The sequence below is a fragment of the Canis aureus genome, chromosome 2 (assembly GCF_053574225.1).
Source record: "Canis aureus isolate CA01 chromosome 2, VMU_Caureus_v.1.0, whole genome shotgun sequence".
NCBI classification, from domain to species: Eukaryota; Metazoa; Chordata; class Mammalia; order Carnivora; family Canidae; genus Canis; species Canis aureus.
Window position 1 is genome coordinate 86,989,227 of NC_135612.1, and position 18,172 is coordinate 87,007,398.

Sequence of the window (18,172 nt, forward strand, 5' to 3'; positions counted from 1 at the left end):
ATTTGGGGCTCATAATTTCTTCTTATATCGCAAACATCGCAGTCTGTGGTAGCACTTTGTTGGCAGAGGCTTTATCAACCCAAAGTACCCATGATCGCATATTTGTGCGTGTCTTATCAACCTGCAAACCACTCATGCCTTTGAAAGGTTCTGGGGCTTGTCCATGGAACTCAGTTTCACCTTTTTCAGTAACTATTGGCATTGAACCCAGCATGTGTATTCCAAGTTCATAGATGATGTCTTCTGGAAGTTTTTCCACCTTATGAACTGAACATTAGTTTAGTTGTGCTTTCTTTTGCTGCTTTGGGCAAGTCATTCTCTGTGCAGCTTTGTATGAATTGCATGAATTGCCTGTTAGACTTGACTTAATTCATTCATCAGAAATGACAAGCACTTTGGAGGCATTTCCTTCCAGAGTCTCCCAAGTGCATGCACGAACCAGCACGCCACACTCGCACACATACAGACACACATACGCCACTATAAACGGAGAATGGCTTCGAGCCACTGACTTCCTGAGGAAAGCCTGATCGAGGATGAGTTTTCTCTTGTTTTCCTCTTGTAAATAATAACTATCTTACCCCTAAAGCCACCAAAATCTCAGCTCAAATACACATAATATGCTTCAGACTGAGAAGAGTATTTATGGGCACCTCTGTGACAGAGTGGTTTGGGAGATGTCACTTTATGAAAAAAGACTGGTTCCATGTCCATCTCTACCTGTAACATCCAGGCCCATACCCATATCTGATCCATATGGATGTGTGTATATACACAAAGACGTATATACATACATATACAGAAACACACACACACATATATCTTATGCATACTGCATATTGTCTATTTCAGTTGGCCAAAAAAAAAAAAAGATAAAATATTGGGGATTTCATATGGTTCAGCCCAGTAACCCTGCCCCAGAGTGAGTTTCCACCTACTTTCCCCTATATCTTTGTACACTACAGAAATAACCAGAAGTTGTAAATGTCAAGAGATGATTGCAATGTTGTGATAGGTGGAATTTTGCAAGGGCTCCCAAGACTTCGATTCCCTGGTGTATGTGCCCTGTATAATCCCATCTTCTTGATTGTATCAAGACTTGTGCATATGATGCTAGGTCACTTCTGTGATTAAGCTGCGTTAAGAGGCAAGGGAGGAGGAATTTGACAGTTGTAATTAAGGTCCCAAATCAGTTGAATCTGAATTAATTAAAAAGAGAGATCATATTGGGTGGGTCTGGCTTAATCAGGTGAGAGCCCTTTAAAGAGGGGCAGGGTTCTTCCTGGGGAGACAGACACTCCTTTCTGGGCTGTGGTGAAGCAGCAGCCACATTGTGGCCTACCTATGGCCCCAGGGGCTGAGCATCTCAGTCTTACTGTCTCAAGGAACTGACAGAGGCCAACAATCTAAGTTTAAAAGAGGACCTTGAGCTCAAGATGAGGGCACAGGCTGGCCCGCACCTTGACTCATGCCGGTAAGACCCTGAGGTAAGACTCTGGTAAGACCCTGAGCAGAGGATCGAGCTAAGATGTGCCCAAATCTTGACTCAGAGAAACTGTAAGATAATAAATGTGTGCTTTTTAAGACACCAAGGTTTGGTCATTGATTATGCAACAATAGAGAATGAATACAAACATCAAAAGATCTGCATGTTCAGATAGTGGGTCTGACAGCACCTGAGCCTGCCACAACCAGCCCCTTCAGCAACTTCCTGCTTCCAACTCCATCTATAAGTGACCCAAAGAAAGGATCTAGGTGAGAGCCTGAGGTGCAGAGAGCCTCATGTTCATGCTGGCTTCACCTGGTGCTTTTGCATCTGTATCTGTGAGCTCAGCTTTATTCTTATTTACTCTGCTCTGTTACTGCAATAGGGAGGAATTCTCTTTCCAAGAAAACAAAAATATTTAGCTTGCTCTTGGTTTGGAAACATCAGACACTTGATGCTAGGAATGGGGTCTTGGACGGTTCCCTGCAGACACGTCATCCTACAGCATTGCGTGAGGAAGAAGGCGTGTGGCTGCCATAATATACTTCTTTTATTTCCCTACTTTCTTTTTTAATGTTCTTTCCTATTCAGGCTTCTGGGCTTTTTCTTCCTCTTTCCTTTTGTGTGATGGCATCTGCCTTGAATGTTGATGAGAGAAAGTTGGTCCCTCCCCAAGAACTTATTTGGGGGTAATTAATTCTTGGCACCGTAGTGGTGCTTCACAACTGTGACTTTCTTAGGTATGAATTGAGTGACTAAATGTCCAGGCATAGGATGTGTGCAATTACTGCATTTCCTTTTGCCAAAAATTAATTGTTTATTGAACTTGGGCTAGCGGGAATGGCAGTAGCCATTGCTTGTGTGGGGGAGTGGGGACGGCTATTCACATGAGGATGGTGAGGAAATCCTTGAGAACATGGACTCTAGTCTCTTAAGTCCTTATTTGCTATTTTATGCCCTAGAGATCTGTAAGGAGACTGTTCTAGAAAGCTGAACCATGTCTCAGGGAGATTACGGTCTATTAGGGCGGCAATCTTGAAAAGATGACCATTCATGAACTCTTGGTATATCGTGAGCCACAAGTACGAAGAGATGAAGGACAAGAGGGTGAGGGAATGAAGCTATATGGGGGTAGGCAGGGTAGGGGAGACATCAAGGAGGAAGTGTTTGAACTGGAGTTGGATGGGGGTATTTAGCCAGAAGAGTATGTGATGATGATGAATTCATTGATTCAGCACATCTTGAACTTGGACTTGAAACTAGAATTTTAGGGAAAATTTTGTACTACCTAACACATGGCAAAATAAAAATTAATTGACTAATATTCTGCTAATTTAGAATCTGTGGGAACTGGAATGTAAATTCCACCAGGGGCAAGAGTCATCCTCAACTCTTCCCTCTTGCCTCCACAATGCCTAACAGAGAGTTTTGCCTGCACTGGATGCTCAAACACAACTCGGGCCTAAGTGCATGAATCTTACCACTGAGCAACCTGGTAAAAGTGTGTTCTAATAAGATTAATTGTGTGATTGCATTTGTAAAAACAAAAAACTGGGAAGAATGAACTGTTTACATGGAAATGATTGCTCAATCACAAAACATTGTTTCCCAGTCATTAAAGCAGGGCTGCAAATGAATTCATTGGCAGCCCAGTGGGATTCACTGTATATTTTGAATGTACAAAAAAGTTTTTTTTTTCCGAAATAGTATCTCATTCATTAGTCTTCTTTCCTGTCTCACCTTCAGAATGAATAAAAATTTCATGAGGTTTGGATAAGTCCTCCTTTTTGATATTTTATCAGATTTAGGGACAATATAAGCTTTGGAGGCTAGGTAGTCAGCCAGAGTGGGTTCAGGGCAAGTGATCTAGATCTAGAAAGTGTTGTGAAATGGGGATTCAGAGCAGAAGAGTAGCTCAGTACCAGGTAGGCCATCAAGAAGCTGGGGCAGAGGAGAGAGTCCAATCGAAATGGGCTGGCAATGGCCATGGAGTATTTCAAAGGTAGGAGTTCTTGTAGATGCTAATGTGGAAGGGAGATGAAGAGTGAATAGTAGAAATTGTCCAGTCTGATGAATGTGTCAGAAGCATAAAACTTTCAGGTCAACCCTTAGGAGCTGAGCTGTCCTTCTTGACAATAGATTTTCCTTTTATTTAATTTTATTTATTTATTTATTTATTTAACAATAGGCTTTCCTAATATCACCATGCACACCTAGAAATTAGCAACTTGGCAAATGAGTTTGGCTGGTTTGTCACATACTTTTGGCAATTTTAGCTTTCTTTTTTTTTTTTTTTCTTAAGATTTTATTTATTTATTCATGAGAGACCAAGAGAGAGGCAATGACACAGGCAGAGGGAGAAGCAGGCTCTTTGCAGGGAGCCCAATGTGGGACTTGATCCCTAGACCCAGCATCACATCCTGAGCCGAAGGCAGACAGTCAACCACTGAGCTACACAGGCATCCTGCAATTTTAGCTTTAACCACTCTTGACACTCTACACAAAAATATTTCCTGCTTTCTAAGACTCATTGGCTACATGATGGCAGCTCCATTTTGTGGAAAGTAGCTCTCTCACTGTTTTCTCAGTAACTATTGTAAGTGCTCCTATGAGGGGGCCCAGAGTATGAAAGGTGTAATATAAACCCAGATTTCTATTTTAGGGAGCAAGAGGTTATGTGCACAAAAGGTCTTTTGCTGGATTGCACGTTAGATACCTCATTAACTTAAAAACAGAATTTGAATGTAAATTATAACCCTTGTTACTACTCATAACTGCAGTTCAGATGATAAGTTGGCAGTTTTCCCATACCTTCATAAACCAGTAACCTCCAGAATAAATTATATATTGCACCTAACACCAATTGTCCTTAAAGAGGCGATACTCGTTCACAAATGGCGTTAAGGGTGCCACAGATTCCACATGAAGCTGCTGCCACAAGCTTGTGGAAATGTATCCTCTTCCTACCATTCTCCTATTTCCCTAGAGGCCCTGAGCTGACTGAAATCAGGATTTGAGCATGAAAGAGCTAGAGTTGCTACATGTGGTTGCAGTGACTGTGAATCAGAGAAGTTCAATGGGAAAGTCCAGGACCTTGTGGACCCAGGAGAGCAGTCTCTGTGCAGCCTTCAGATGGTCCCAGGTGATTTTTCCCAGGGCCACAGGCTGGGAAGCCAAGGGACCCTGGCAGATTCCCTCTTGGGCTCAAACTGCCTTGTTTACTCTTCAAGCACGGGAAGGCGAAGCTCCCTAAACTCCTTGAGAGTCTCCAGTATGTGCGTGAGTGTGTGAGTGCATTGTGTGCATGAGCCCGTGAGCGGTACATTTTTGTTTTCATCAAGACTTTAATATAGGTAGGAAACAAATGTCCTGATGGCGGATGGCTAAGTCCCTACATGGATGCATTTGCCCAAGGGCTCCAGGGAGAAGGGACAAACATTTTTGACCTTTTTTTAAAAAAAGGGAGATGATCCTAATTAAAGTCTATTATTATTCAGTTGACTCATTTTGTAGTCATGGGAGAAAGAAGGGGTTTTACAGGTAGCCAGGAGTTTTATAGGTAGCCGACAGCATGATGGTGGTGCGTCCATTTGTTCTGAAAACTGCAAGGTCCCACTTCTGCTACCAGTTCTTCATATATCCTGGCACATTCCCCAAAGAAACCCACTGCCCCTCATTATCATAGTTGAACAGATGGTTCTGAGCAGTTCTCTGGAATTCTGTATGATGCCAAGTAGAAATTAACACTCCTGGGAACTCTCTGTTATTCTAAAACCAAGATCTTAGTTTCAGTGTTTGGAGACCCTGCCCCAACCTGGAATGTGTCAGCAGTCACAATTTTCAACGTTACTGTACTTTTTGGGCAAATGTCATGGAGGAAGCAGCCTGCTCTGAGGAGGCTATGTGGGCAGTTCTAATTCTCGATCTCTTTATTTCTTGATATTTTAGGTATATATTTATCAAAAATTATCCTGTGATCAGAGAAAGATGTTATGTAAGTTCTGAGATCAGAAAAAAAAATGTTATATAAGTTCAGTGATTTGTAGAAAGCAGTCATCAATAAATACACACGCAATGAGTGAATAAAGGATTATTATGCATCATTACTTTACGACATGTTACAGATTTCTTGGTGTGTCTCTTACCTGTCTTCTACACTAAAATATGTCTGTGAGGGCAGGAATCTTGTAGTCAACGTGTATCCTCAGAGCAGGGATACGGTTGGCATTTAATAATGTTAAATGAATGGATCACCTGAGAGGTCTGTTTAGTGAACAAATGGGGGCAGTAATATCAAATTCTTCTAAGAGTATTTTTGAATTGCTGGAGCAATTTTAAGTACTCTACCCTGCACAAAGCTGCCTTGAAAGTTCGTATTTATTGCATGGTCTATTGTGTTCTAGGTACCGAGATAAGTAGTTTGTTGACACATGCATGAGTCTTTCATTTACAATTCTATGAAGTGTGTATTATGAATATACTCATTTTGTAAATGGGGCAAGCTGAAGTTAGCAGAAGTTAGAGACTTGCCCGGGTTTAGATGAGTGGCCACTGTTTGACTCCAGGCCTGGTTAACTCCTAAGTCACCCCTTAAACGATTAGAGCCTTCTAATGTCTTCTTTGATTTGTTTATTTGGCCAACCAGTGAACTAACCTACTCTTATTCAGGGCTTTCTATATCAGGGGACCATGTTGGGTTCCCGGTGGCATGGCCTTCCCATTTTTGACGTGCTTAGGAGGAGCAGAGGTTAGGAGAGAAGATACAGGTATGCACCGGTAGGATAAACTGACCAGTTTCAACCAATTTACTCTGCAGATATTCCTGATGGGGAGGGGGTCATGATGAACCATGAAATGCCCCAAAGCCAGACGAGAACAATAGTCTGTCTGCAAGAGGTTGCCATTGCTTCCAGAACAGACTTGAGTGTTGTGTTCTGCAACAGAGATCTTGTCAGTTCTCTGCAGCCCCCCGCCACAGCTGTCCCTTAAAGTATTGACCCAGTCTGTGTCTCAGCCACTTCACTTCTCCTCAGAATGGAAGTTTACAGAGAGTTGTTTGCAGTCACAAGAAGGAGAGGGAGAAGAAGGAAGCTAGAGCACATTGTCAGCCCTGAAATGTGCAGCTTCTCGCCGCCTGTCATCCTAAGGGGCTGATTGACTCTTCAGAACTGGTTATAGGTTTTCATTTAGGGCTATATTATTTTAATGTCACTCACATTGCTTCAAAACCCTCTTCCATTGCCAGAACTCACCTACCAAGGGCAGAATCAGACCTTGCTCTCAGAATGAAACCTGCGTAGGAACCTTGACCACTTTCCTTTCTTGCTTCCTTTTCTTGGAGACACGGTCTGAAAACGTTTATATTAGCTTCCTAGCGCAAGGCTGTGTGGGAGAGGCACTGTGCTCTACCGTAAAACTCTTGATTAATTATGTAAAATTCTTGTAAAATAGTGAATAATCATCAGAAGTGTTTTGCCTTCCTTTTTTTTTTTTTTTCCCTTCACTGTATTTTTTTTTTTTTTTAATAGGCTGCGGGACACACTGCAGCAAATATTTCACATGGGAGTTTGTGCCACCACAATAATTAATGCCAGAAAGTTATGTGAAGGTCTTCCTGTATTAAGTAAACTAGCCCTCGCTGAGAATGGAAAGATAAATGGTGGGAGAGTCCAGAAGAAAGCTGCTGTAAAAATGACCTAAGATTTAAGATATATAAACTGCAGGAAAGGAACCCACATATTTTTATCTTTGCCAAGAAAGGTTACTATTTTTCTAAGACAGTAACAGAATAATAACATCTTCAGTTAGCAAATAATTGCACAACTGTGTGATCAGATGCTTATAGATGTTGCAAGGAAAAAAAAATTTAACAGGGAACTGTACTTTGCCCAGCTTTTGTTTGCTGCCCTTCTAGTGATTAGAGTCTGTCAATCAAAGACTGTTTTTATATAAAAAGCCATTAGGAGTTAGATCTTCAGTACTTCTGAAGGGCAACCAAACTCGGATGCGGCTGGAGATAGCAGTTACTCTATGGCCAACGTTATCATGGGGGTGAATTATAGGTATTGGCGTTTAGCTTTGTAAACTGTGCATACCTGGGGATTTTAATAAAACATGGATTGAAGTTTTATGTTTTCCCTTCCTAAGAACATATAGCATTTTTACACGGAGACTTTATTAGTTGTTCATATGGCTTCATCAAATTGCAATTCATAGGGTAGATGTACAAGGATTGGAAATAGATATATTCCAACCACTGGAGTGAGATCGGTTTGTAAGTCAATATCTGCCAAGGGAGGTGGGGGGAAGAAGCTCCTAAGGACCCTTTGTGTTCCCTTTAAATAAAGAGCACTTTTTCTTCAGGCTTCAAATAAACTTTTATCTTCCCCGAGTTGGTTGTGAGGTCTCCGGTGCCTCTAATGAGGTCCTGGCCAGGGGTACTTTCCAAGTATTGGAAAGTTCGGGGGGGGGGGGTGTCCAGGCTGCTCACATGACTTCCCCCTGGGCCAGGCCTAGAAGACTATGTGGACTATGCTTCCTCTCTCTGCTTTTGCATGCCCAGGCCCCCTTATCTATGGGGCTTTGTTCTAGGTTCTCTTGCATCTACACGAGGACCCTCTATCGAATATTCTGACCTCCTTCTCTGGGTATTGCTCCGAGGCTGTCACTGCAAGGTCTGTGTGCAGAGGAGGCTAGGAAAGGCCCCCACCGACAAGCTGAGGTCTGTGTGGCTGCGCTGGGAAGAAGAGCAGCCCCGAGTCTGTATTTCTCTATTAGTTCCTGTCTGGTCTGCTGGAATGGCCTCCTAACCTGCACCCTCCAGGTGGCACCTGCAACACTGTTTTTGATCTAAGCATCTTAGCACTCCCACCCCTTTTCCCTGGGTTTTAGCTCTTCAACACCTTCAAATTTTCATGAGGATAAAGACAGAGCCCTGCTGTAGTCCATCTCCTGACCCAATTCACCCCACATCTGTATCACCTCCCCTTGTTCCCTGGGCTCCAGCAACATGACTTTCTCCAAGCTTCGCTTCCAACTACCACAGGGCCTTGCAAAATGAAATTCCCTCTACACAAAAGGCTCTGCTTTCAACCATCACCTTTACTTCTCAAGCATGGTATCTCAGCAACTTTTTCACTTTCTCAGGGAAGTCTTCTCAGCTAGGTCATTACTCTGTTCTGCATTCCTTCACAGCACTGTGGACCTCTCCTCTCAAGTGCTTTGCTCTACTTGTGGCTTTGCATTTTTTGTACTACTTGATCAATATCTGCACAGAGACGTAGTAGATGATGAGCTTCACGGGGGCAGGCACCACTGCTGTTTTGTTTTTTTTGGTTCATAATTTCATCTCTGGTGCTCAGCATAGTGCTTATCACAGAGGAAGCATCTGATAGATCATAGGTAAAATAAGGAGAGGATAAGAGAATGAGAGAGAGTGACAGTTGCAGGTGCATACATGAGGGAGGGAGGGGGAGAGGGAGAGAGAGAGTCCTGTAGTTTATGGAAGATAGTGCTGAAATAGTTCTCTATTTCCACTTTAAATACTGCATTTCAATAAGTCTAAGATACCGTAATCGTATGACACACAATTACTTTATGTATCACAATGAAAAACCACTGCCAATTAAAATATGACATACCATTGATCTTAGAATGCCTCCCCCCTCCAAGCAATATTAGACATCAGAATTGCAGATGACAAAATGTGGAAAGATGAGCATCTTGGAATAAATGCACATTGGAACTGTGTGATATTATACCTACAGAAAATGGGCTAAATTGACAGTCAAATGGATGTAGGGTTGGTTGAGGAATGATGGCCGTGAGGATTGGTGCTAGTACACATAGATTTTTGAATATCAGGATGCCACTGCTGACCTCAGCAGTATTATTTTTTCTTTTTATTTCCCCTTTTCTAGTAAGGACACATCTAGTTACATAGATGTGACTTGATCAGTGGGCGAGAAGTAGCATTCAACTTTCAGGAGGTTGAGATTATGAGGAGCAGTCTACTATGTAGCAAGAGGAAGACCTCATGGCTATCAGTGGTGTCCCCTGACCAATGGACTAACAGGTCACACACAGTATGGAGTGTGGTCCAGAGAGTTCCCTGAGCATATCTTCTTGCTCAGCTCCTGTAGAGTAGCACGTTTATGCATCTCCCTGAGATTATTTCAGCACCATGGTACTCTGAAGAGGAGTAGTGAATTGGCAGTGAACTAATGTTCAGGGACAAACCTCTAAGTTGCAAAGCCATTACTCCTACTCCCCCGGAGTGGACATTCCTGGCAGCCCTCCCCACATAGGTACTGTAGCCTTCTCTTTATGAACGGATCTGTAGATTCCCCAGCAAAAGGTGCTCTAAGGTCAATAGCCAAGGATCTTAGTTCTGCTCCTCAGCTGAATGACTTTGGCGGGTAATATCACCCCTACGAACCTCAGTGGGAACCTCCTCTTGCTGAGACTCTTCCAGTCCTTACTCTAGATCTGAATCCCTCTCTTCATGTGACAATGAATCATAAGATCTCTGGGGTTTGTGTAGGTATGACCTCTGTGCCTTACATCCCTCCACTGATTCTTCTCAATCTTTCTTATTAACCAACTGATGCATTGTCCTTGCCAGTTACTATGCCATAGGGAGACCCCTGCCTTTCTCCCCTTCTGTTGCATTTTCCCCCCTCACTCCTGGTATTTGTTATTTTCATAGGTCCAACTCTGTGTTATCTCCTCTAGCTTGGGTGTAGCACCTCAAATCCAAGAACTTCCAGCCGTGTATAGAAATGAAAATGTGACTCATAGGACACTCAACGCTACTCTCTCAGTCTTGTGACCTTAGGGCCATAGAAGTATAAAAAATACCGGATATGACAGGATCTGTTGGGATTGTCTTAGCTAATTAGCTCATTTAACAGATGAGCAAACTCTCAAGGGGACGGGGGGATGACTTACCGAAGGTTACCCAGCTGGTAGTGGTCAACTCAAGACAGGACTCTCAGGTCTGCCATCCTGTGCGCTCTCCAGCACACCAGACCGACTCCATTCCTCACAATTCCTAGGATCATAGGTTTCTGCACCCTATTTTAAGTTTCTATTTATTTTGTCTTCTGAGATTTGCAAACCTGTTTTGAAAAAGAATTATATCTTTTGTTTTCAAAAGCACTCCCTCTATTTCATATTTTAAAAATATGAATATGAATTTCCTTACAAACTTAGTGCTATAATTTTCTTCAGGTCATCAACTTCAAGACTCTTTGTTGCTGCTTTTTAAATGTAAATCCTCTTTCTTAGGAATAACCTAGGGACCCAGGATATTTCCTCAGGATCTCATCTTAAGGATTCTCATTTTCTTGAAGACCTTATCTCTGTTTGTAACCAGATTGTTTTAGCTCAGGATATTATAACAAGAATACCACAGTCTGGGGGTGCTTAAACAACACACATTTATTTCTTATAGTTCTGGTGGCTGGGAAGTCCAAGATCAGGGTGCCAGCAGATTCAGCATCCCATGAAGGCCTGCTTCCTTTTTCTTGGTGGAAGGGACAAAAGAACTACCTGGGGTCTCATTTATAAGGACACTAATCCCATTCATGAGGGCTCCATCCTTGTGACCTAACCACCTGCCCTACCTCCAAATATCATCACATTAGGGATTAGGTTTCAATGGATGAATTTGTGGGGGGGGGGAAGGGTACACAAATACTCAAGTCTATAGCACAGGGGGAGTCTAAGTCCTGAATGCTATTGGAAAGCCCTCTACTAGGGTGAAAAGGGTGAACAAGCTGGCACAGGATGAGCATTTTTTATGTACCTGCTAAGTGCCTTACTGATATGGTCTCATTTTAACTCTCCCAACAACCAGCTGTCAGTCAGTATGACTTTCACTTTATACATCAAGAAACTGAGGCACAGAGATGTTAAAAAAAAGTGGATCAGCAAGTCACTCAAGTAGCAAGGCGGTGGAACCAGGACTCAAACCCAAATCTGTCTCTTTATGAAGCCTGGTCTTCTTGCAGTTTGCCTTTTTGGAACTAAGAACTTGAATTTTTCATAATGTGTGGTTTTTGAGCTGTTGATTTAATTATTTATCTTTTACCAAAGACCAATAGCACAATCAGTAATTTCCCTAAAGAGATTTATAACCTGTCTCTTTCATTTTCTCTCTTATCTGAGCATCCCTGGACATTTATCATCAAGAAGCAGCAGTCGAGAGGTGAAATCTGCCTTGTGTTAGTAGTGCACAGTCACTACTGAAACTGAATGGAGACTGGCAGAATGAGATTAACTGGCTTGACTTCAGAGCAGTACAGGTCTTTACTATCCCTTCATTGCAGGAAATCACCAGTTGTGTTTTAATTGTCCCAAGTGATCTGGACTTTGATCCCTAAATTCATGAAGTGTTGCTTCTTCTCAAGGCAGAGCCTATATTTCTGTCCCTCACATCACTCATGCCACCCCTTTTTGAAGCAAGAGGATCATGGGGCCCTTTTTGCAATATATACATATATATATTACATATATGGTTTCCCTCAATTCAACTTGGAAAACTTAGATAACAAAATTTTGAAATGGTCACAGCTTTGAGTACCAGAGACTTGCCTCTGTTAGAGTTTGGATTTTTTAAATCTGTGGTTGCAGCACAGATGGCTTGAACTGCAGTGACTACTCAACCCAATGATGCCCAAAGTCAGTTTCCTCTTGCTTGCTTCAAAGATCCATCATTCATCATTTCAGAATGTGGACATGCCACATGCTTTTGGCTAGTGCCAAAGTTTAGGACATTCTCTGAGAAATATCACTGCATTATTATTGTTTAAGATCATGGTGCTATTTATGTAATGCCACTGCTTCCATTTAGATCTTACCTTAGCATTTTTTTAAAAGGACTTTCATGTATGTATCTCAGTCCTATAATCCTTTCTTCATACTGTAATCAAAGTAATATTTAAAAAAAATCAAAAAAAATCAATGTGATCATATCATATCTTTGCTTAAAATCTTCTACCCACTTCCTTTTGCCATCAAAACAAATGCCAAATTTCTTCCTGTGGTTTAAAAGTTTCTATAGGAGTTGACCCCTGCATACCTCTTTACTCCATCTCCTGCTTAATCAATTGTAGCCACTTTGGTCTTTTTCCTCTTTCTGGAATTCATTTCTGCTTCAAGGTCTTCAAGGTACCTGCTGTTGTCTGGGCCTAGGATGCTTCTTGAGAAGATGTCTGTGTAGCTGGCTCCTGAAATAGATGTCAACTGAATGAATCCCCTGACATGGGGAATACTCATGGTTGTGTTTGCTTCTTCCTCACTCAAATCTTCTTTGACTGCACATGTTCCTATGCTAGGTATGTTCTTTCATCTACTGGATGTCTGTTTTAGGTCTTATGTACTGTTGAAGATATATTCAACTAAGTTCCCAGAGGCTGTAGGAACATATCTTTGATTTCTTTGTTATTTCCCTTTCAGTGCCTTAGGATAAGAAGGATAAGGATAAGAAGATGCAATATTGGGCAAGCAGAATGGAAAGACTAGCCTCTGAGTTAGGGGATGTGTGTTTTAGATTGACCCACTTGCTAACCAGCTTTATGGGTTGGGGTAACACATCCACATCTCTGGGTCCTATAGCTTCCCTTTTAGAAAACAAGATGCTTTTGACTTGATCTCTTATTCATGGACAGAATTTTCAAATATGTCTATGATTCCTTATGTGATCATAAAAATGGATTTCTCCATGGTAATCAAGAGAGGATCAGACTACATAAATCCAACAATATTGGCATGAACATGGCTTTCCATTTCAAATTATTTCTATTCTGTAAAAGATTCAAGATCCTGTGATGTACCCAGGCCTAGTTGTATGGGTCCATTTTCCCCTGTAACTGTTTTAAGCACACCTGATTGGAAGAAAGAAAATCCCAGTAAGTGGGATGTTTGTGGGTGTATATGGCAGGCCAGGTAGCTGGATCCAAACTGTGAGGTGGTCACATGGAATGAAGGGCTTTACGAGGTACATGTTCTAGTTCTTTATCTTGAGGATTCTATGGAGAACTTGCCAATTCAATACTGTGTCTCGTTCTTTTTGTTTTTGTTTTAGTGGAAAACAAAGCTAGGGAAATACTGCCATGTTTAAAAAAAAAAAAAAAAAACAATAAACCAGCATGCACTTTAAAAAAAAAAAAAGATTGATTAATTGATTTTTTAATTTTTTTTGATTAATTGATTTTAGAGAAAGCCTGAGTGGGAAGAGTGGACGGAGGTGGGGTGGTGGGGGAGAGAATCTCAAGCAGCCTCCCTGCTGAGTGCAGAGACAATGTAGGGCTTGATCCCGGGACTCTGAGATCATGACCTGAGCGGAAATCAAGAGTCAGCCACTCAACCAACTGAGCCACCCAGGCTCCCCCAAACATGCACTTTTGAGAACCATAATTAATGCTAGGATTATGCCAGGACCTCTTGCTTGATTTTTTGTAGAACCCTTTCCACTCTCTCGATGGCAAATTGCAAGATCAGTGACTTCTGCTTTTTGGAAATGACAAATCAGGTCAAACTAATTTCCTAAAACCTCGAAGAATGTTCCAGATTTCCAGATCCTCCTGGAAATGTTTGTCTTCAGGTTTTCTGTTTTATCATCCAGTGTGTGTGAAACAGAACAACTAAATAACAGACCATAGTGAATGACTCTCTTCCCGACAGTCATGGCATTTGGCTGATTGTACGGCCCGCTCTTTCTCTTCTCAGTATGTTTTGTGATAGATGTATGATTTGGCTGATTAGATCTCTTACTTCTTGAACTACTAGATTCAGGATATCTCTTTGGATACTCGAGGAGCGTCTGTTTTGGTGCCACACTCTAATTAAAGGCTGGTACCCAGCTGTAGGAGTTTACAGTTCTGTAACAGCTTTCCTTGTGTTGTCACATGGAGTTAACTCTCCGAAGACGGGCTGACTTTGCAGCGTTTAACACTCTTGAAGGAGATTACCGTAATTACCAGTGATCAATGTTTAATGCCTCTCTACCCAACCCCACCTTTGCCCCTTTACAAGACAGGTTGCAAAAGAAAAAAGAGAAGAGAAAAGAAAAGAAAAGAAATCAGTGATAGCAACTTTATAGTGAGCTTGATTTACTTTACAAGAAAGTTGATTGTGGCTTGGCTTTTGAAATATGCCTAGGCTCAACAATGCACTGTTTCTGAGTATTTTCTGCAGTGTCACTCGCTAGATCGTTCCTATATTTTTACCCAATGGATCAGGTTCCTTTTGAAGATGTACCATGTTCTCACTTGAAAAAATTATGAGGGGAAAAAAATCATTTGATTTCTCCCTCTCCGTTTCTTACAAGGGCAATCTATATGGTTCAGTTTGAGAGCTCATGATTGGTGCGGATGTTAGGAAAGAACCGAGGTACTGCAAAGATTCAACATGAGGAAATGAAAGTACACCTTGGAGAGATGAATTATCCCCCCCCCCCCACTAATTAATAGCATATTATAACAAAGGAAATCCTTAAAAGGTAAAGGTATGTTTTTTTCAAGTCACATTTATCAAACATGGTAAAGTAGTCCTGAGCTCTATTAGTTCCTGTGGATTTTAACATGATATATGGATTTTCCTTTTCTATTGTTCAAATGTGAAAATGTTTTAAAAAGAAAAACATGCTTTTATTGCCATTTTTTAAAATATTGAAGGGGATAAAAAGGAAAGTGTAATAAGAGCAGTATATTTTTATGTCAAAAGTAACCTTTCTGTGGTACTCTTTAGATAAAACTGAATATTGGGAAAGAAAGGGAAAGATAAGTAGTTCTCTTATTCATCTTAGTCCAAAATCCATTTTACTCACTGCTGGTTGTTGGCATTGTGTGATGATATGACATAGTACCAGAAGATCAGATTATCAGGGAAGAAGGAGATTCCCAATTTAATAGTTACTCACCGAAATTTTTCCCTTATCTCTACATCACAGAAAAATAAGTAGTTGTTAAATTTCAAATCCTGCAGTCTTTCTGATTTATCATCAAATTGTGGATGCACTTAGCTGCCTAGCGTCAGGGAATCCAATAAGTCCTGTCACATAAGAAGAAAAGGAAAAATCCCATTGGATAATGGGTTACATTCTCCCCCACAGTGATTTATTTCTGTCACAAGACTTAATTTTATCATGAGGCAGATGCTCTGTCTGTATCAGTGTATTCATTTCTGCATTTATCTGCTTCATTAAAAAAAAAAAAGCACCTGCTGCATTTTTGGGGGGGATGTATTTGCTTCTTTTATCTGCCCTGATGACCTGATTATGTGCTATTTAACTACATCTTTAATTTCTACTTCTTTACATTAAAAAAAAATCTTATGCATTTTATGAAGTGAGTCCAATGTGGAGGGGGTGCCACGCAGACGAAATTGCACGGGGTAACGGGTACAGCGACAGAAGGTGTTAACATCTGAGCTCTCTGGTACCGAGTCTCTGAGATTCATGTCAGAGGGAATAAGCAGAGCTTACCGGGGTTATCAGGCGATACCTGGGATGAAATGGTGACAGCCTCTGTTATGAATTAATTTTGTTGGCCCGTGTATGGAAGACGTTGTTGCCTTTCACAAAAGGTGCCAGGTAGACTTAGAAATACACGTAAAAAAGAAGAAAAGATGGGGAAAGAAGGGAGAAGAGAAAGAAAAGAATAAAGGAAGGAAGAAGGAGGAAAGCAAGAAAGAAACCTAAAAAAAAAAAAAAAATCCCATCATTTTTATTTGGTCTGAGTCCCTACACCTCGGCACAGAACATTTTAATGACGCGCTTGGGTCTCATCAACTCGACCCTCCCTCCAATCTGCCACTTAATCCAGATTCTGCTCCTATGAATAATCAGCCTTGTTCTTGGGGCAGCTGAGGTCTACAGGTTGGACTCCTTCGCCAACCGTCCTCACTCCGGAGCAGCAGCTACATCTGCCTCCCCGCGCAGCTCCCTGCCTTTCGTCTCTCCACGCAGGTGCCTGCCCCCCTCCAGGGAAGGGGTCCCTGCGAGAGACCGGCCGATAGCTGAACTGTCCCCTGAGCTCGGGGTGGGACACTCGGCCCAAAGGACCGGCCCTGTTGTCAGCTGCCAGTGACAAGCGACAGGCCCAGCTGTAACTTCTACAAAGTTTCCAAAACCCCTTCTTGGACCTTCTGTCTGTTTCTCCTTCCTCCTCTGACTTCCCTTGAAAACCAAACAAACAAAAAAAAGTCAGCTCAGACCATCCAGGGTTGGTTATTATTTATTTATTTTTTCCATCAAATAGGGCACAGAGGTGAAGGTAGATTGTGATGCTGGGTTTCCCAGATTTGCATTTTAGTGGGAGCGCTGCAAGCAAGCTAATAGACGAGAAAGGAGACCAAGTTAATGACAATTCTCTAAACAGCTGTTGTACGATTCAGCTCCACTACTTCAGTTAATTAATCAGCACCTTGCTGGCAACTCTGGGGGAGAGACTCGTTAGATACTGGTAGCAAACAGACAATGCTTTCATATCAAATATGTTCAACAACGTCTAATACAGCAATAACTTCCACAGAAGAGGGTAGGGAATAGCGAGGCTCAGGAAGGCGCTGGGGGAGCGGCCCTGGGTATTTCTGCAGCTCTGCGCTTGCTAGGAGAGCTGCATATGCTGCTTTCTTTGCTGCCTGTAACCCGCCGGAATAAAACGCGGGCACGGGAATCTCCAGGGCTTCCTGTTATCACAGATGCCTCTTTTTATCGTAATAGATAAAATACGTTTCCGTGAGTCGGTCGCAATGTTCACGATACATAGTAAATCGAGGGTCTCCATTGCTGATTTGGGTCACACTGGCCCGTTTGGAATTTTAATCACTGGAATCACTCTCAAACTTGACGACAGCTAAAGGGGATCCAGACATTCGGATATAGGCCACTCACCCAGCCACCACAGCATTTAGGATGAGAGCTATCGACTCTCAAGCTTCTCCTGACTTTTTATATTCTAAAGGGAAGCAACCTCTCCTTCTCCCTGGGAAGTCAATAAAGCCATACATATTTTATGAATGATAATGCACAGAAATCTTAAACAGACAAAATTATATCTATAGCTGGCTGATGTCCTCTGCATTTTCTTGCTCTTCCAGAATTGCTGTCAGTAAAATCGGTACGGAGTTCAGGGTAAAAGTTGTGTTATTCTATGTCTCCTGTTATCACATGGCCTTCTCATTGATTAATTAAAAAGTTACCATTACGCGTAGGGCTTACTTTCCTCTCCTTGCCACTCTGTTTTTACCTTGACATTTTACAGAGATAATATAGAAACATGACGGTAAAAAAAAAAAAAAAAAAAAAGATTTGCCAATAAATGGCCAAATGGTAATACTTCTCCAGTTTGGTGAGAAAAACAATTTTGATCTCAATAAACAATATAAATGATTATCATCTAAATCTTAAAAATATACACGTATTAAAAAAATATATACACGTATGTGTTTTATATATATTATATAATTTTATCTATTTTATCATTTTCCACTTGGGAAAAAAAAACTATGAAGGAGAAATTGTCTAATGTTTGTAAAGATTATCATGCTTTGGCAATTCTCTTTGAATTTCCTCCTCTGATATTCTCGCAGGAAAATCCAGCCTTGGGTTTCCTGCCCACCTGCCAGGGGTCGGGTGGAGACCTTTACACCAAAGACTTGAGGTTGAATTAACCAATTCAT

General features: G+C 41.5%; 1 protein-coding gene and 1 long non-coding RNA gene across 8 annotated transcripts in view; one reads left to right on the top strand and one right to left on the bottom strand.

Annotated features, from left to right (window-relative positions):
- Positions 1–18,172, top strand: part of PPARGC1A (PPARG coactivator 1 alpha) — a 639,247-nt gene that overhangs the window by 416,654 nt on the left and 204,421 nt on the right. The gene's annotated exons all lie outside the window — the stretch shown is intronic.
- LOC144303132 (uncharacterized) lies at positions 8,570–13,465 on the bottom strand. The gene is made up of 4 exons (XR_013370126.1): positions 13,375–13,465; positions 12,570–12,717; positions 10,436–10,605; positions 8,570–8,873 (listed from the first exon to the last, which is right to left on the bottom strand). It is a non-coding gene; the product is annotated as an uncharacterized LOC144303132 (long non-coding RNA).